Source organism: Fukomys damarensis, unplaced genomic scaffold (assembly GCF_012274545.1).
Source record: "Fukomys damarensis isolate Sample0158 unplaced genomic scaffold, DMR_v1.0_HiC HiC_scaffold_35, whole genome shotgun sequence".
NCBI classification, from domain to species: domain Eukaryota; kingdom Metazoa; phylum Chordata; class Mammalia; order Rodentia; family Bathyergidae; genus Fukomys; species Fukomys damarensis.
The window spans coordinates 41,787,490-41,805,551 of NW_022900947.1; the positions used below are offsets into that span (position 1 = coordinate 41,787,490).

At 36.5% G+C, this 18,062-nt stretch overlaps 1 protein-coding gene across 5 annotated transcripts in view; it reads right to left on the bottom strand.

Annotated features, from left to right (window-relative positions):
• Clock (clock circadian regulator) overlaps positions 1-18,062 on the bottom strand; it is a 125,658-nt gene that overhangs the window by 73,949 nt on the left and 33,647 nt on the right. For 3 of the 5 annotated variants that reach the window (XM_010640275.1, XM_019209965.2, XM_010640276.2), the window contains one exon: positions 10,250-10,341. The exons of the other annotated variants lie outside the window; for them this stretch is intronic. The gene's annotated coding sequence lies outside the window, so the exon portion shown is untranslated. The remainder of the gene's footprint in view (positions 1-10,249; positions 10,342-18,062) is intronic. 5 annotated transcript variants of the gene reach the window in all.

The window sequence follows — 18,062 nt, forward strand, 5'->3', positions numbered from 1 at the left end:
CCAAAAAAAGAAAAAGTTTGTAAGAACCAGAGAAGATTCTGGCTAAGACAAACATCATATGCCACTAAAACTCTAGCCTGTCAAATGTCAACACATGAGCTACAAAAACTAAAAAATACAGTTTTCTTAGTGCACTATAAGCCTACTCCAACTATGCACATTTCTGCAAATAGTATTTAGAAATCCTATTCATGTAAATTGTTCTGGCTCTTAGACTACATGTACCTTTATCTGCTTTTCTGAGATGACACTGAGGCCTGAGTCAGTCCTCAGTCTCTGATTCACCCCATATAGACCTGAAGGTTCCAGAAGAACTCAACTCTCAGAGTAAGCTGCACATCGGACAAGTAGCATGACCATGAACCTATATCATCTCAGCCTCCACATATTAAAATAACTAAAAAGAAAAAAAGGGAACCTTGTGATATGCAAAATAATGAATAGCCTTGAAAACAGGTTCATGTCCTAAATCCCTGGAATCTGCGTTTATGTTGGTCAACACAGCAAGAAGGGACTCTGTAGACACAATCAAGATCAAAGATTCTGAAACAGGGGAGACTGTTCTGGATTATCAGGTGGGTCCCATATAATCCTTGAGTCCTTAAGAAATACTTGATAGATGCAGAAAAAGCATTTGACAAAATTCAATACCCATTCATGATAAAAACCCTGCAAAAAGTTGGAATAGATGGTCTATATCTCTACTTTATAAAGGCTATCTATGAAAAACCAACAGCCAACATATTAAATAGCCAAAAATTGAAAACCTTCACGTTAAAATCAGGAACAAGACAAGGATGCCCAGTATCACCACTCCTCTTCGGTATAATTCTGGAAACATTAGCCATAGCAATTAGACAAGAGAAAGAAATTAAAGCAATAAAGATAGGAAAGGAATTATCTGCTGACAATATGATACTCTACTCTGAAGACCCCAAAAACACCAAAAGACTTCTTGACTTAATTGACACTTTTAGCAGAGTAGCTAGATACAAGGTCAATACCCAAAAATCAATAGCCTTCTTGTACACAAATAACAGACTGAGAGAGAAATTAGGGAAATAATTCCTTTCACCATACCATCGAAAAAAATGAAGTATCTAGGAATCAATCCAACAAAAGAAGCAAAAGATCTCTACACTGAATACTACAGCATTCTGAAAAAAGAGATAGAAGAGGATATAAGAAAATGGAAAGATATCCCCCGCTCCTGGGTAGGAAGAATCAACATAGTGAAAATGGCCATACTACCAAAACTGCTATACAGATTCAATGCAATGCCAATAGAAATTCCAACACTATATTTCACAGAAGTAGAAAAAAGAATCCAAAAATTAATTTGGAACCAGAGGAGACCTAGAATAGCAAAAGCCAACATAGGCAACAGAGTCACAGCAGCAGGTATAACAATTCCCAATTTGAAGCTATACTACAAAGCCACTGTGATAAAAACAGCATGGTACTGGCAAAGAAACAGACCTGAGGATCACTGGAACAGATTGGAAGACACAAAAACAAATCCAGATATACTCAGCTACCTTATCTCTGACAAAGGAGCTGACCATCCTCAGTGGAGGAAAGATAGATAGCCTTTTTAATAAATGGTGTTGTAAAAACTGGATCTCAACCTGCCAAAGATTGAAACTGGACCCTTATCTTTCACCATGCACTAAATTAGAATCCAAGGGGATGAAAGATCTAAATATTAAAACAGAAACACTAAACTTGCTGGAAGGTAAGTTAGGTAGAACTCTTGAAGACAGTGGCATAGGAAAAGATTTTATGAACAAATCCTCAGTAGCACGGAAACTAGCAAAAAGAATCAACAACTGGGATCTCATCTTTTTAAAAAACTTCTGCACTGCAAAAGAAACCATCAACAGAACTAAGAGACAACCTACAATGTGGGAAAAAAATTTTACCAGCTGCTCCTCAGACAAAGGACTATTATCTAGAATATATAAAGAACTCAATACAATCAGCCCCCCAAATATAAAGACCCAATTCAAAAATGGGCATCTGAAATGAACAGACATTTCTCAGACAAAGAAGTAAAAACAGCAAGTAAATATATGAAACAATGTTCCACATCACTGGTCATTCGAGAGATGCAGATGAAAACAACACTGAGATTCTACCTCACCCCACAAAGAATGGCTGCTTATCAAGAAATCAATCAACAACAAATGTTGGCGGGGTTGTGGGGGGAAAGGAACCCTTCTCCATTGTTGGTGGGAGTGCAGACTGGTGCACCACTATGGAAATCAATATGGAGATACCTCAAAGAGCTTGGACTGCAGGTTCCATTTGACCCAGCCATCCCTCTGCTGGGTATCTTTCCAAAAGAATTAAAAGAATCATATCACGGAGGTATATGCATACCTATGTTTATAGTGGCACAGTTTGTAATAGCTAAAACTTGGAAACAGCTCATTTGCCCATCAGTTGGAAACTGGATAAAGAAGATGTGGTTTTTCTATAAAATGGAATATTAGCCATAAAGAATGAGAAATTAGATGCATTCATAGGAAAATGGATACATATTGAGGATATACTCCTAAGTGAAATAAATAAGTCACACATGTGTAAATACCGAATAGTTTCTCTGGTGTGAATAAACTATAATAGTACATAAGATCCTAATGAGCTAATTCACCATGTGAAATACGAAGAAAAGGGCTAAAGGTGTATGGAAAATGGGAAGGGTGGGGGAAAGATAATAAGGGAAAAGAAAAAAATATGAGAAAATGAAAAAATGGAAATGAAGTGTTTGTAAAGGGGGAGGGGAGGAGGGAGTGAAGGGAGGGCAGGGACAAGGGGAAAAATGAAAACCAAGACCTGTCATGTAAAGGTACAAGATCCTAATAATGAATGTAACTGAACTGTATACCTAAAGTGTACCAATAAACTCAATGAGAAAAAAAGAAAAGAAAAGAAATACAGCCCTAGCTGGGCGTGGTGGCACACACATGTAATCCCAGCACTCCAGAGGCTGAGGAGGGAGGATTGTTGTGAGTTCGAGACCAGCCTGGGCTACATAGTGAGTTCCAGGTCAGTCTCGACTACATAGTGAGCCCCTGTCTCAAAAACAAACGAACAAACAAAAAACAAAACAAAAAAAACCCAAAAAACAAATGTAGCCCTGAAACAAATTCATTTTAGTACAGCAAGATACCTCTTGGACATCTGAGCCTTAAAACTGTAAACAATGAATCTGTATTGCTTTAAGCCATTAAGTTTGTGGTAATTTATGTGGCAGAAACAGAATTATAGGCCTAAAATCTTTGGCTGCTGTTGATAAATCTGCTGCTCACAAACTTCTCTCACAATTTACAACAATCTGCCTAACAGATCATTAAACTGAATTATATTATGTTCTTCATCCCTTTTGTATCAGTCAACAGAATCCCAAGACTCCCAGATCATCCCATATTGTCTGGACTCTCATCCCTATACACTCTAAATATCCTAAAATTCACTCCTGCTCCCTCCCTTGCAATTTCCAAAATCCTTTTACTGTGTCTTTTACAACATGTCCTATTTCATTTGTTTTGTTTTCACCACTGCAATCTCATTTTCCTCTAAGAGTTCTACTCTTGCTCAAGCCCTTTCAACCAATAGGCATTTTATCTTGCACATCTTAGACAAAAAAGTGGTAGAAGGGGTGGACTTACTCTCACTTCTGAATTATTCTTTTCCCCTTCCTGAAACCCCAGCTTTGAATTTCAGACTGTATAAGCAATTATCCCCTCATGTTGGCCATTCACTTATACCCAGGATAAGCCCTCTCATTCCGAGTGAGGGTGTTACCCTCTTCAAAACTTGTTCTGTATTAGCATAGTATTTCAGTACACAAAATGATTCTAAATCCTTGGTCAAGTCAGTTCCTCAATCTCAATTTTGTGCTCCTATCTCCCATCCACTCTCCTGATGTTACCCTAGAATTCACTATTACTACTAATAACACACCCATCAGTCTCAATTTCAAGCACTTACTCTCTATGCTCTCCATAAACTGGGATAACATTTGATTCACTTGATGTAAAAGGACAAAAACACAAACTTTTTTGTGATCTTTCTTTGAACTTAAAAGAAAACAAACAAAAAACACCAAACACCTCTCTCACTTTCTTCATCTTTGCTGGACCCTCAGTTTCTCATTCCAGTATAGGCAGAAAATGCAAGGTGAGTTTAACTGAGGTGGTCAGGAAAATCAAACACAGCAACAGTTTATGATTGGTCAGGTTGTTCAACACTCTCTATCAGAAACGCTTCATTTTTTCTTCATGTTTGTATAAACATTTTTTTTTTTGGCTACTGAATCCTTTGCACATTTATCATGTTGTAAAACCATTCCAGGAGCCATTCCACAGCAAAATGCAATGATTATTTATGATTCTATGACTATAACACAGCTCAAGTAGTACAAACAATAAAAACTATTAATTCCAATATATGTATTTACTAGCAAAGGCACATATAATACCAAATGAAGAATTTGCTGAAGGGAAACCAAGGTGTCTGAGCATTCATTTTATGCTTCCCTTTCTAACTGTAGTCTATTTCTCTTACTTCATTTCCTATTCTACCCTCAATGTAAGCAACACCAGCTATTTTCTAGCCAAACTAAACTTCTCATTCCTATGAAGTACAAAACAAAGATCTCTGGATAGACAAAGGCTTGTACATCAGTGTCCAAAATGTTATAATCATAAATGTCTTAACATAATAAACTAAAATTGATATTCACAGAAAATCGCATTGTCATTCAAATCAGAATTCAACTAATCACTATATAAATTTCATATTGTTAGTGAAAAACTAAGCAGAGGCACCAATGGCTGCTATAATAAATTATCAAAAACTTACTGAATTAAAGTAACATCAATTTACTGTATCACAGTTATGTGGGTTAGAGTCCCTGAGCTAACATCAAGGCATTGGCAGGACCGCATTCTTTTCTGGAAGGTCTAACAGAAAATGTTTCCTGCCTTTTCAAGTTTCTAGAAGCCACCTACATTCTTCCCAGCTCATGGGTTCCCTCTTTCATCTTCAAAGCAGTCCTTCTCAAGCTGCTGGATCTTCTGCCTCCTCCTTCCCTAATAACAGCCTTTGTGATTAGAAATACAAGATAATTCAGGATAATGTCCCTCATTTTGAGGCAAGCTGATTAACAACCTCAGTTCTTCCTTGTTGTATAACCTAACAGCGATGAGTTCTGAGAATCAGAACAGAGATACCTTCAGAGGGCCCTTGTTTTGACTACCACAAACCATGAATCAAGAAGTCTCTTTTTGGTGAAAGCAATAATTTTGTGATGAAAGCTAAAACATCAAAGAATAATTTGATTTGTTAATAGTTAAAAGACTAAACCTGTACGTAATTAAGTTGCTAACTTCTGAACTATCTGTACTATGTTTCTTCAAGGGAACTGAAAAATAATGTGGATATTCAGGCTGCATAAATTCAACCACAGGGGCCAGGGATTTGGTTCAGTGGTTCTGCTGCCTGCCTTGCAAGCACAAGGGCACAAGTTCAATCCCTGGCACAAAAAAAAAAAAAAAAAAAAAAAAAAAAATCAACCACATCTAACTTTGTCACTACTTTATGTAGTAACATGGTCTATAGGTAGTCTTCTAAATGACAAAATTTGTTAACATCCAGAAGAATGTAAGAACTATTTTCCCTTTTATTTATTTAATTTCTGTCATATACAGAAGTGACTAAACTTGTGTCGATCAGATCTCCAAACAAGATTAAATCATAAACTTTGTGGAATAATGTATTATTTTAAAAAGCCAGATGTGTATAAAGTTCTGAGACAGCTCTCCAGGACAAGAGAAAAAATTTTATCAATCTAAAAAGAAATATAGAATTTCATTAATGTCACGAATACTCCATAGACCTGTTAGGAATGATTAAGTAGAATTTCAAAAATATTTGGCTTGCAGCTTCCTTATGATACATACATTCAACAGCGCACAAATACAATGATGATATTTTGACATACGGCCAATGAGGCCAGTTAGAGTCACTTAAAAATACCACCCAAAATATATCCACTTTCAAGGCCCTGAGTATTCACAATGTAATCACTTTCATTAAAAAGACAATTGTTTTGATTTAGTAGAACTTGGGTAAACTGCCAAGTTGCTTTTGTGTGGCCAAGTGGGGCAAGCAATTCATGACCATCTGAAAACTATTTCAAATAAGCACTCTGAACCACAGATTAGTCAGAAAAAACCACTATCAAGCACTTCTTTACCAAAATAATCATTACATCAGAGTTTGTATGTAAGACAAAATTCATTTCTTTTAAGATGTAAGATTTGTACATAAGATCCTAATGAGATAACTGACATTGTGAAATGGGAAGAAAAGGGCTAAAGGTGTAGGGAAAGTGGGAAGGGTAGGGGAAGGGTAATAAGGGAAAAGAAAAAAAAATGTGAGAAAATGAAAAGATGGAAATAAAGTGTTTGTAAATGGGGAGGGCAGGAGGGGGTGAAGGGAGGGCAGGGACAAGGGGGAAAAAATGAGAACCAAGACCTGTCATGTAAAGGTACAAGATCCCAATAATGAATGTAACTGTACTGTATACCTAAAATGTACCAATAAACTCAATAAAAAAATATTTTGCAATCTGACTTATACATGTTGCCCATTTCCATTCACCTTGCTGCCCCTATTTACTTTCAAAGCTTTCAAGTAAAAAACATACATGTGAGTATATTTAGTTCATTAGATGACTAATTATAATTTTACTCTACTGACTGATTAGTCATTATGATGCAATGAAAAGGTCTGGGACAACAGCAAAACAAGATGCTGAATCTAGGAAGTGGTGAGGCAGATGCTCAGACTGAACAGATAGATCTTTGCAGCATGTGAGCAGAATTAATTATAAGGACTATGATGTGTTGATGGCATAGTGATCTGACAGCCAGAAGGCCTGTGACTAGGTTTCACAGCGTGCAACATGGACTTAACAAGTATTACAGAACAAATAAGATACTCTATCTTGATATAGATGACACAAGACTTAGTGAGACTTCTGATTTATCTTCAAGTTCACTGACTCTTTCCTCTGTCCTCTCTATTCTGCTACTGAGTCCATGCAGTAAAGTAGTATCTCATATACTGTATTTTTCAGTTCTAAATTTCTTTTTTTTTTGGGGGGGGGTTTGAGACAGGGTCTTACTATGTAGTTGAAACTGACCTGGAACTCACTATGTAGCCCAGGCTGGTCTCGAACTCACAGAAATCCTCCTGCCTCAGCCTCCTGAGTGCTGGGATTACAGACAGGTGATAAATTTCTATTTGATTCCTTTTTGTTTTCCAGTTTCTGTTTTCCATGGGAAGATTTGGAATTATCAGAAGCAAATCCCATGAACTCATGGTCTGTCCATTCATTTCAAGTTTTTTTCATCTCATGAGGATTAACTACTGGAAGATGTTTTCTGCTAATTCCACCATTTGGATCTTCCCAGGCTTGGTATCTGTTTATTGCCTTTTCCCTTCAAAAATGGCCAGATTTTCCCATTTCTTTGTAGGCCAAGCAATTCTGGATTATATCCTAGACATTCTGAATTAGTCATGAGCTCTGGTTCTATTAACATCTAGAGAATCTGATTTTTTTATTAAGTTTAGACCGCAAGTTCTGCCTTGCCTTTTGTGGGTAATAGTTCCAATGTAAGCTCGGTTTTCAAAGCTTTTATGTTGCTGTTCAGGTTCGTTCTCTGCATGCATTACTCAAGGATCCATCGGGATTTGAGCCATGGTTTATACTGTAGTCCAATTCACTAAGTCTTGGCTATGTTTTTTTGGGTCTGTTCTGAGCATGAGTTGCCTGGATGAAGTGGGGTCTTTTAGGGTTCAGATATACCATTAGGGCTGTCTTCCTTCTAGGGTTATGAAATCATGCTCCAGCTTTCTAGGGTTTTTTTTTTTTTCCAAATTCCCATGGTTAGAAAGAGCATTTTTGCCTCTCAGGGTTAAGCATTTGTGCCACCATAATAATGAGACTTTATAAGTAGAGGTGGTCTCAGGGTAGGTGGAACAGAAAATGGAGGAGCTCACTTTTCTTTGTCCCCTGGCTAAAAATAAGAGGTTTCTCTTAGAGTTCCTGCCAAGTGCTCTACTTAGTGTGTAGTGCTACAATCTAGCCCCATTCTGTTAAAGCTGGATCATAGAAAGGAAAATTTACAAGTTTACCACTACAAAGCTATTCTTAAAGTTTTGACTTAATTTGTCTGCTACTGTTTACTTTTTAATCTTTAAATTGTTGATTGTTGTATTCTACCCAGAATTCTAAATCCTAAGCAGTCAAACAGACAGACTTTCTATATTTGGACTTATCCATTACATTTTTACCCATTTCCTACCAATTTTGTTTTATTTTTAAAGACAGGTTCCAGGCCAGCCATGAATTCACTTTGTAGTCCAGGCTGGATTCAAACTTGTGATGCTCCTGCCTCTGCCTCCTGAGTGCTGGGGTTGAAAGCGTACATTCACACTCCTGGCTAAGGCCAATGATTTGACAGTTATCTATAAAGAAAGTATCTATAGAAAATTACCGTTTTCATAAAAAATTTCCTCCAGGTAACAAAAATACCCCAAACCAATCCTTAAAGAAACTGGAATTACTGCAATTATGTGCAGATATAAAAAAGAGTGGAACTAAAACAGACCTTGTTCCTTTACTCAACAAACACATGCCTACCTATACTAACTCTGAGGGATCTAGCACTAAACAAACATTCATGATATCTACTCAGGAAATTTACAATTTAGCAAATCCTAAAATTCCTGTTTTCAGACAGCAAAGTTATTATTTTCTCCTATTTTATCCAAATGAAGCAACTGGATATAGTGACGAATGTGCTCTCAAGACCACATGAACTAGAAAGTGTTCTAGAGCAACAAAAGAATGTAAATATTAAAATCGTGGTCTTCTATCTAATACACTATTTAACCTGCCTGTGTCTGTAGAGTTCCTTAACATTATCCTCTAAGCCTCCAAAGTGATAGTGTACCTTCATCCTTGAAGCACTAGTGCTGATACAATTAGTCAACTAGTTCCCAAATAATACATTAGTTCTCCCATTTAAAAATAAAAGGCACTCTTTTTGTTTTTTTGGTACCATGGAGAGAACTTGGGTCCTTGCACGTGCAAGGCAGGAACCACTGAGCTAAATCCTCAGCCCAAAGGCACTCTTTATACATCAGTAAAAAAACAAACTGTACAAAAGGTATATTTAGCCTTTTTTAAGTGTTTTAAGATTATTAAGATAACATTAAAATTTGGGTAAAACTGAAAATACTATACTCATTTCCTTTCTTATTCTCATATACAGACATTTCAAAAGAAAAATAATAGGAAAATCCAATTCTCTTGATTTACAAAAGTACACATTAATCTACTAGTACATGGATTAAATTTTCGAGGGTGGAAAAAAGGACAAAGAAGTCACTAAGAACTAGAACCAACTCTCATCTCCCTGGAAGTTTCCCTGACTCATCTCTTAAATCCTTGCAGTCAAACTATAAATACTTCTCCAATTGCACAGAACAAGAAGGATCAACTAACTTACTCAGAAAGCGTCCTTATAGTACTTTTTTTGTACTTGTTTGTACATTCTGTTGCTCTTTGTTTTACTTTGTTTTCTGGACCCTTGGGACTCTGTTGCAACCAGTTAGCTGTCACTATAGCTTGAAAGCAGCCATACACAAAACAATTTTTTAAAAACTGCCTACATTCTAATAAAGCTTTGTGAACAATGAAATCTAAATTTCACCTAACTCCCTTATGTTACAAATTAGTATTCTTTGAGGAATTTTTTTCAGCCATTTAAAAATATTTTATACTGTTGTTTAGCTTATGAACCACACAAAATTAGACAGGAGGCTGGATTTAGCAGTATGCAGACTCCTCATGGAAATTCACTTGTATACTGGAACTACAGGTAGGTAACCGTCCCTTCTCAGCGACAGATACATTATGTCTGAACTTAAAATCTGGCAGGAAGTAAATGATTCTTTTTCTACTTTTCAGTGATTTGAAAATTATCTTCCTGTATCTCACAGAAAAGACAAGAAGTTGTAATTTTTACTTTTGAACAGTAACTTTTGAGAAATTTCAGAAATTGCTATAAAAAAATATATGTGGATTTCCATTACTTTTTCAGTAACCTTTTTACTCAAGAATGAAAATTATTATTGAGTTCAAATGAAGACATCTAGTGAAACTCACCAATCTCTCAAGACTGATTTAGGCAGCATGCAGAGTCTTCTGAAGGCATCTTAGAATGTGACAGAATCAGCTTCTGAGCTTCAGCAGCTTCACTATAAAAAACAACTTCATAAATAAAGGCAGTTGCTAAAATAATGCTAAACAAATTCTAAGTAACACTGAAGCTTTTTTTTTTTTTTTTTTTTTAAGTACTGAGTATTGCACCTAGGGTTTCCTATGTGCCATACAGTGCTCCACCATTGGGCTACATCCCCAGCCTTTTAAAATTTTATTTTGAAAAACTGTCTTACTATGCTGCCCAGGATACCCTCAAATTCATGATCCTCCTGCCTCAGCCTTCTGAGTCACTGGATTTATAGGCATCTGCATCCAGCATCCAGTGTGTGTGCATTCATCTACACACAGAATATTACTGAGAGCCTCCTGTATGTCAAGAACAGGTAATCAACTTATCAGATCCTATCAACCCTTAGGATAGTGGTGGTGGAACCTATAGCATGCGTGCTGCAGCAGGCTGTTTAAGTCATCTTGAAAGCTCTGAAAGGTTTGCCATCACTTAGAAGAACTCAGTCTTTAGGGCAACTCCAAAGGAGATGAAAAGTTTGAATGATCCTAAAAATATGAAGAGAAACCATGATAGAAATACAAACTAGTCTGCTGTGAGATTGTCAGAAAAGGTTTTCTAAAGGAGGGGCATGTAATGCAAGCATGAAATGTGATTATGTTATATTTATTGACTGCATATGTTGAAATATTCTCCGCATCCCTGGGATGAATCCTACTTGGTCATGATGTGTGATCTTTTTTGAGATTTAATGCACTGTTTGCCAGAATCTTGCTGAGGATTTTTGCACCTGTGTTCATTAAAGAGAACATCCTGTAGTTCTATTTTTCAGCTTACTTTTTCTGGTTCTGGAATCAGAGCGATGCTAGCTTCTAGAAATGACTTTGGGAGTACTCTGTCACTATTGATTTCATAAGTATCTGAGAAGCACTGGTCTTCAATGGTCTCTAAAAGTTCTTTTAAAATTCGGTAGTAAATCCATCAGGATATGGACTTTTCTTAGTTGGCAGGTTTTGCTATTATTCAATTAACTGCCTATTACTGGGTTGTTCAGAGTTTTTATATCTTTTTTATTCAGTTTCAGTAGTTCATATATATCTAGGAATCTATCCATTTCTTCTGAAATCTGTTTTAATAGAGTACTGGTTCTCCAAGTGGCTACCAATAATCTTCTGAATTTTGGCAGTATACATTTTGATTTTGTCTTTTTCATTCCTAATAAAATTATATTAATTTGTGTTTCCCCTTTTTTTCTGGTAATGTTGGCTAGGTGGTTGTCTATTTTGTTTACCCTTCAAGGAACTAGCTCTAGAATTCATTTTAGGCTGCCTGATTTTTCTTGACAGTGGAACTGTCACAAGTGCTTTTAAGTTTCCCCTATACCACCTTAGACAGGACAGGATGGTTAAGAATGGACTGAAGCTCAGTGTTCACGCTCATGCGCAGAAGGCTAGAGAAGCTGGAACTGGATGTTTTCCTTTCTTGACATAGAGAGAATTGGCTGGAATTTGGTATTTTCCTTCCTCAGGTCAATCTATCTTTAGTTATGGTCTGGTTAAACAGTTTTTGCCAAGGTCAGATTTTGTTAAGAACATGCTTTGCTTTGCTTTGCTTGCTTGCTTGCTTGCTTGCTTTCTTTCCTTTCTTTTTTTTTTTTTTTTGAGACAGGGTCTCACTATGTAGTTGAGACTGACCTGGAACTCATTATGTAGCCCAGGCTGGTCTCGAACTCACAGCGATTCTTCTGCCTCAGCCTCCCAAGTGCTGGGATTACAGGCGTGTGCCACCACGCCCGACAAGAATATGCTTTTCTTATATATTTCAAAATGATTACTTTTCATCTCCCCCTACCAGAAGCACAAGGAGACTAGACAGCTCTCCAATATTTACTGTGACAATCCTGGCTGACCTCCTGGAGGTAAAACTTAGAGAAGTGTGGGGATCATCTTATGACTGGCTCTTTGTTTCATCCCTGAGACTCGTCCACGGCAAGCCTCTGGCAACTGTCAATGACTGCCTAGGTTATCCTACTCTGTCACTGATTCCCACAGGGGTTTCTACTTTGATATGCTTTGATTATGTATTTGGTTTTCTATCTCTCCAGCTTTAGAAAAACAACAGTTTCACAAGTGACTTCAGTTTTCTCAGGGTTGACAAGATCACTTGATTTTTTAGTTTGTTCAATTTATTGTTTTAGGAGGGAGGGGCATCTTCTAAGCTTCTTACATGCCTGACTAGAAACAAGAAACTGGGCATTTCTCTTTTAACCAGCAGTTTTATTAAAGATGGTGTTGAAGAAATTACATTCCTCTTTCAATTTGTTCACTATGATCAATTTGAGATGTCCTATAACGAGAAAAACATATCAAATTTCTGCTCTCATTTTGTTTCATTATCATTTCTCTTTCTTTATTCAAATATGAGGATGTTCCAGTTTGCAATTACATTTTTGTAATATATCCGAAGAAGTGTTTTGAATGGAGAAAGACCACATGAGACAAAATGTGATAGATAGAACAGAAGAAAATGAAAAACAGGAGTGGTTCATAAATAATAATAATAATAATAATAATAATAATAACCTTTTAAAGGAGAAAGAAAAAGAAAAAATTGCTCTATTGAATATAGGAAGACTAGAAAAGACTTCACTTTTATTTTTTTTGGTACTGGGGATTGAACTCAGGTCCTTGCACTTGCAAGGCAGGCCACTGAACCACTGAGCTAAATCCCCGGCCCTTCACTTTTACACATCAGAAAAAAGAAGCAAGTTGAAATACACGATGATGAAAGTTTTTAAAGGTCACGAAAATAAAAGATAGATGAAAACTACACTGCAGAGAGTTGAAATCTATAACCCAATGATAAAAAATTAAATCTCAATTCAGGAGTCTTCATACCACAGTCCAGATGGCTTTAAGAGAATCAATGTCAAGGTCCTTAATTTCCACAGCTACTGGCTAGTTACTACAATATCAAGGTCATCATGTTGCTTCATCCCTAAATCCTAGGTTATATCCCTCCTGTAGCTTCACAAAAAAGATGGAACATTCTCACCAATCTAAAATTTTGCTATAGTGTATTTTCCTAAATTGTTCATCATCCAGAATACCAGTTAAAGGAATACTTTCAAATATTTCAATTGAGGTATCATACATTCAAAGTACACTCTTATTTTTCCTGTTCCACACACTATTATTAAGGGAAATAAAATAATGTAGGTACTGGCCAATTATGTCAGGACTTCAGAAAGTAAGAATTTTTTTAAAATCTTATATTAACAAACTCATCTGGGAAAAATCTAATGAAAGCAAAATGGTGATAACAAACACTAGTGGTAACTACTGCTTAGTCCATTCAGGTAAAAAGCTTAAGGCCAGATTCTTAAGTAATTTATCTTTATAATTACTGTATTTAGCCCCAGGCCTTCATCAGAGCAGACTGGTGAGGACTGCCCAGCCACGTGGGGAGCTGGCTACTCCCCCACCTCCAGTGCCTCAGGCTGTCATTGGAGCAGAACAGTGAGGACCACCCAGCCACGCAGGTGCCTCTGCATCATTTCTCCCCCCACCTCATGCTCTCAGGACTCCTAGTTGTGCAGGTACTTGGATCCACACTGCAGAAGCACAGGTGGTCATAAAGGCCATTTTACTGAGCCCCAGAAGATAGAATGGAAGTGAACAACTGCAATAAAGGCACATCAGACCTCTGTAGTTGGTAAGTGGAGGGATTACCACCTTCCATTAGAACCTGGACTATCTTTGGGGGAAGGGCAGCTAGAACCTGCAGGTGAACTTTGCAGAGTTTAACCCTGCAGTAGGTCAGGGGGCTCAACTTAGGCCTTGCAGCCAGAATTTAGCCTAAATCTCAGGGGTCTGCTGTTGACTGAGACTAATTGACTTAGTTCTGCACACTGCTACGCACATTGTCTATTGTGACAGCATAGATATACACTGAAAGAGGCTCTTTAAATTTCTTTCTTTCTTTTCCTCTTACTTTCAATATTTAATTTAAAAATTTTATATTTTCCCATTCTTCAAATTCTTCCTTTTTCCCATCTGTTGCTCCATGTTATTCATCTCCCTTTTTGTTCCTGCTGTAGTTCAGATGTTCTCTTTCTTCTCTTTTTCCTTCATTCAATTGTCATTAGTTTCCAAAAAAAGTGAGTAAAATTTATAGCTTCCCTATTACTGTTAAGTTCTTCTATTCTTGTCTTTGCTCTCGCACTCTGTCTTTCCCTCTTGTCTTCAACAGTTTCCTAGAGTTTGCATGATCATCCTGTGTCCTCTGGCTTCCCTTGAAACCATCTCCTATATTTTTACCTATCTATTCCTCTCCTCCCAACAACTTCTAAGTCCCCATCCTGAAAGGTAAAGTTGCTATAGTAAAGAGTTTATTCATTATAAACATATTTTGGGCTGGTCTTTGACTTTGATTTAATTCACATGCTTGAAGGTGATAGATTAATAACTACAACAAAAAGGCAATTTCGAAGCTGTGCTTGATGCTGTTGTGTTGCTGATTATATCAACTGGTTTACAGGGTTTTAACTGATTTAATGAGTTGGCCTTTCTGACATTATGAAAATGAGAGTGTCTCTGAGTTTTTAGAGACTCAAAACTTAAAGAGCACCTATATCAGAAACATCAAAGTACTAACCCAGGAATTAAGCCAAGGACAGCCCAACAACAAAAATAAAAATGAGAAGACACTTAAAGAAAGCACAAATACAGACTTCCAGTTCACCAATGGGAAATTCTAGGGGAAATAAGGTGGAAAGGTCTGACAATCAACCACCAAGACACCCTGAACTCATAGCATAGGAAGTAACAAAACAGATCAATCAGGTGCTAGAAAAATTCAAAACAGAAACAATTTCCCAGATAACTACAGAAATGGTGAGAAGAATGAAAGACATAATTGATACTCTAGAACAGAAACAGATAAAAAATAGATGAGCTCAGGACCATGGCAGAAGCTATGAATGCCCAGCATAGGAAAGAAATGGAAACCATGAATGCCCAACATAGGAAAGAAATGGAATCCATGAAACAGATTCAAATAGATATCCAAGAGATTAAAAACTCTACTGAAAGTATTCGCAGCAGAATGAATGAATGTGAATATAGAATTTCAGATATGGAAGAAAGGATTGCAGTCAGTGATCAGGAAAAGAGAAATCTCTTAAAAACAGGGATCATGAGAACTCGATCGAACAACTCCTAGATGATGCAAAGAAGAATAATATAAGATTGATAGGAATCCATGAAGTAGCAGGAGAAAGTACAAATGACTTAGAAAAACTATTCACAGAATTAATGACAGAAAACTTCCCAAACAGAGCAAAAGAATTTGACATACAGATAAGTGAGGCATATCTAGGACTCCAATTAGCCATGTTTAAACAAAAATCTACACCTAGACATATAATAGTCAAGATCCCAGAAACCCAACAGAAAAACAAAATACTGAAAGCGGTTAGAGAAAAGAAACAAATCACATGCAAAGGAAAACCCATCAGAATCACAGCAGACTTCTCAACACAAAACCTCAGATTAAGGACAGCTTGGAGTGAGGTATTTCAAGCCCTAAAAGAAAACAACCTCTAACCTAGACTGATGTATCCTGCAAAACTCTCTTAAAATGGATGGGAGAATAAGATACTTCCATGACAAAGAACACCTGAGAAACTTCATGAATACCAAATCAGCCTACAAACAATTCTAAAAATCCTAGAAAAAGACAATGAAGGTCTCAATGCGATGAGAGGCCCACAGAGCAATCAATTCAGCAAGGCAAGAAACTAAAGGAGGGAGAAGAGGAAAAATTAAAAAGAGCCAACAGGACATAACATGACAATGAGAAGTCAATGCATATCAGTCACAACCATTAATGTCAATGGCCTCAATTCACTAATCAAAACAAAAAGACTGGCAGAATGGATTAAGAAGCAAAATCCAATAATATGTTGTATACAAGAAACACACCTAGTTCAAAAAGAAATTCATACACTGAAAGTGAAAGGATGGAAAACAGTTCTCTATGCAACAGAAGCCAAGAAAAAAGCAGACAAAGTAAATTTCAAACCAAAACTGATTTAAGAGAGACAAATAAGGCCACTATAGGGAACAATCCAAGCGGAAGAGATGGCAATCATAAATATACATACACCAAATATTAATACCAACAACTATGTTAAACAAATATTAAGGGACATGAAAAACCAAATAAGCACTAATATAATTGTAATGAGGGACCTAAATATCCCACTATCCCAAATAGAAAGATCTACACAAAAAAAATCAACAATGAAATAACAGAACTGAACCAAGTCTTAGAACAAACAGACTTAGTAGACATCTACAGTTTTCTACCCCACAAAATCAGAATGTACATTCTTTTCAGCTGCACATGGGTCATTCTCCGAAATAGACCACTTACTAGCTCGTAGAACATGTTTAAATAAATGCAAAAGAATCAAAGTTGTCCCATGTATATTATCAGACCATAGTGTAATTAAGCTGAGGATCAATAGCATAAAAAATGTAAGAACTTCACAAACATATGGAAATTGAACAATACTCTCCTGCACAATGAATAGGTTACAGAGGAAAGTACACAAGAAATTAGACAGTTTTTACAAATAAATGATAATGCCAATACAATATACAGGAATCCATGGGACACAATAAAATAAGTTCTTCATGGAAAATTCATAGCAGTGAATGCCCACACTAGGAAAACAGAGCAAGCTCAAATAAACAATCTAATCATGAATCTTAGGCTCCTAGAAAAAGAAAAGCAAGAAAACCCAAAAGATCATACAAGGGGGGAAATCACAAAGATCAGAGCAGAAACCAATGCAATAGAAACTAAGAGAATACAAAAACAAAAACAAAAACCAAGACCAAACAACGAATTGAAGAGTTGGTTTTTCGAAAGAATAAAGAAAATTGATTAATTCTTAGTCAACTTTGTGAAAAAAAGGAAAGAAAAAGCTCAGATCCATGCATTTAGGAACAAAAAAGGTGAAGTCACAACAGACCCAGGAGAAATCCATAGGATCATCAATACCTGCTTCAAGAACCTGTACTCCAATAAAATGGAAAACACAGAAGAAATGGACAGATTTCTTGATACTCATGAATTACCAAAGTTGAACAAAGAAGATAAAAATATTCTAAACACCCCAATTACAATCAGTGAAATTGAAAACATAATTAAAAATCTACCAACTAAGAAAAGTCCAGGTCCTGATGGCTTCAGTGCTGAATTCTACAAGACATTTAGAGAAGAACTACTGCCACTACTCTTTAAACTTTTCAATGAAATTGAAACGGAAGCAATACTTCCAAACTCATTCCTGGAAGCAAGTGTTACTTTGATTCCAAAACTAGGGAAAGACCTAACCAAAAAAGAGAACTACAGACCCATCTCCATAATGAACATAGATGCAAAAATCCTCAATAAGATACCAGCAAACAGAATACAGAGGATTATCAAGAAGATCCTGTACCCTGACCAAGTGGGATTTATACCAGGGATGAAAGGATGGTTCTACATAAGTAAATCAATAAATGTAATACACTATATTAACAAAGTCAAGTACAAAAACCACATGATCACCTCAACAGATGCACAAAAAACATTCAACAAAATTAAAAAAAATGGAAAAGATGGTCTTTATCTTAACTTGATAAAGGATATCTATGAAAAACCAACAGTCAACATCATATTAAATGGCCCAAAACT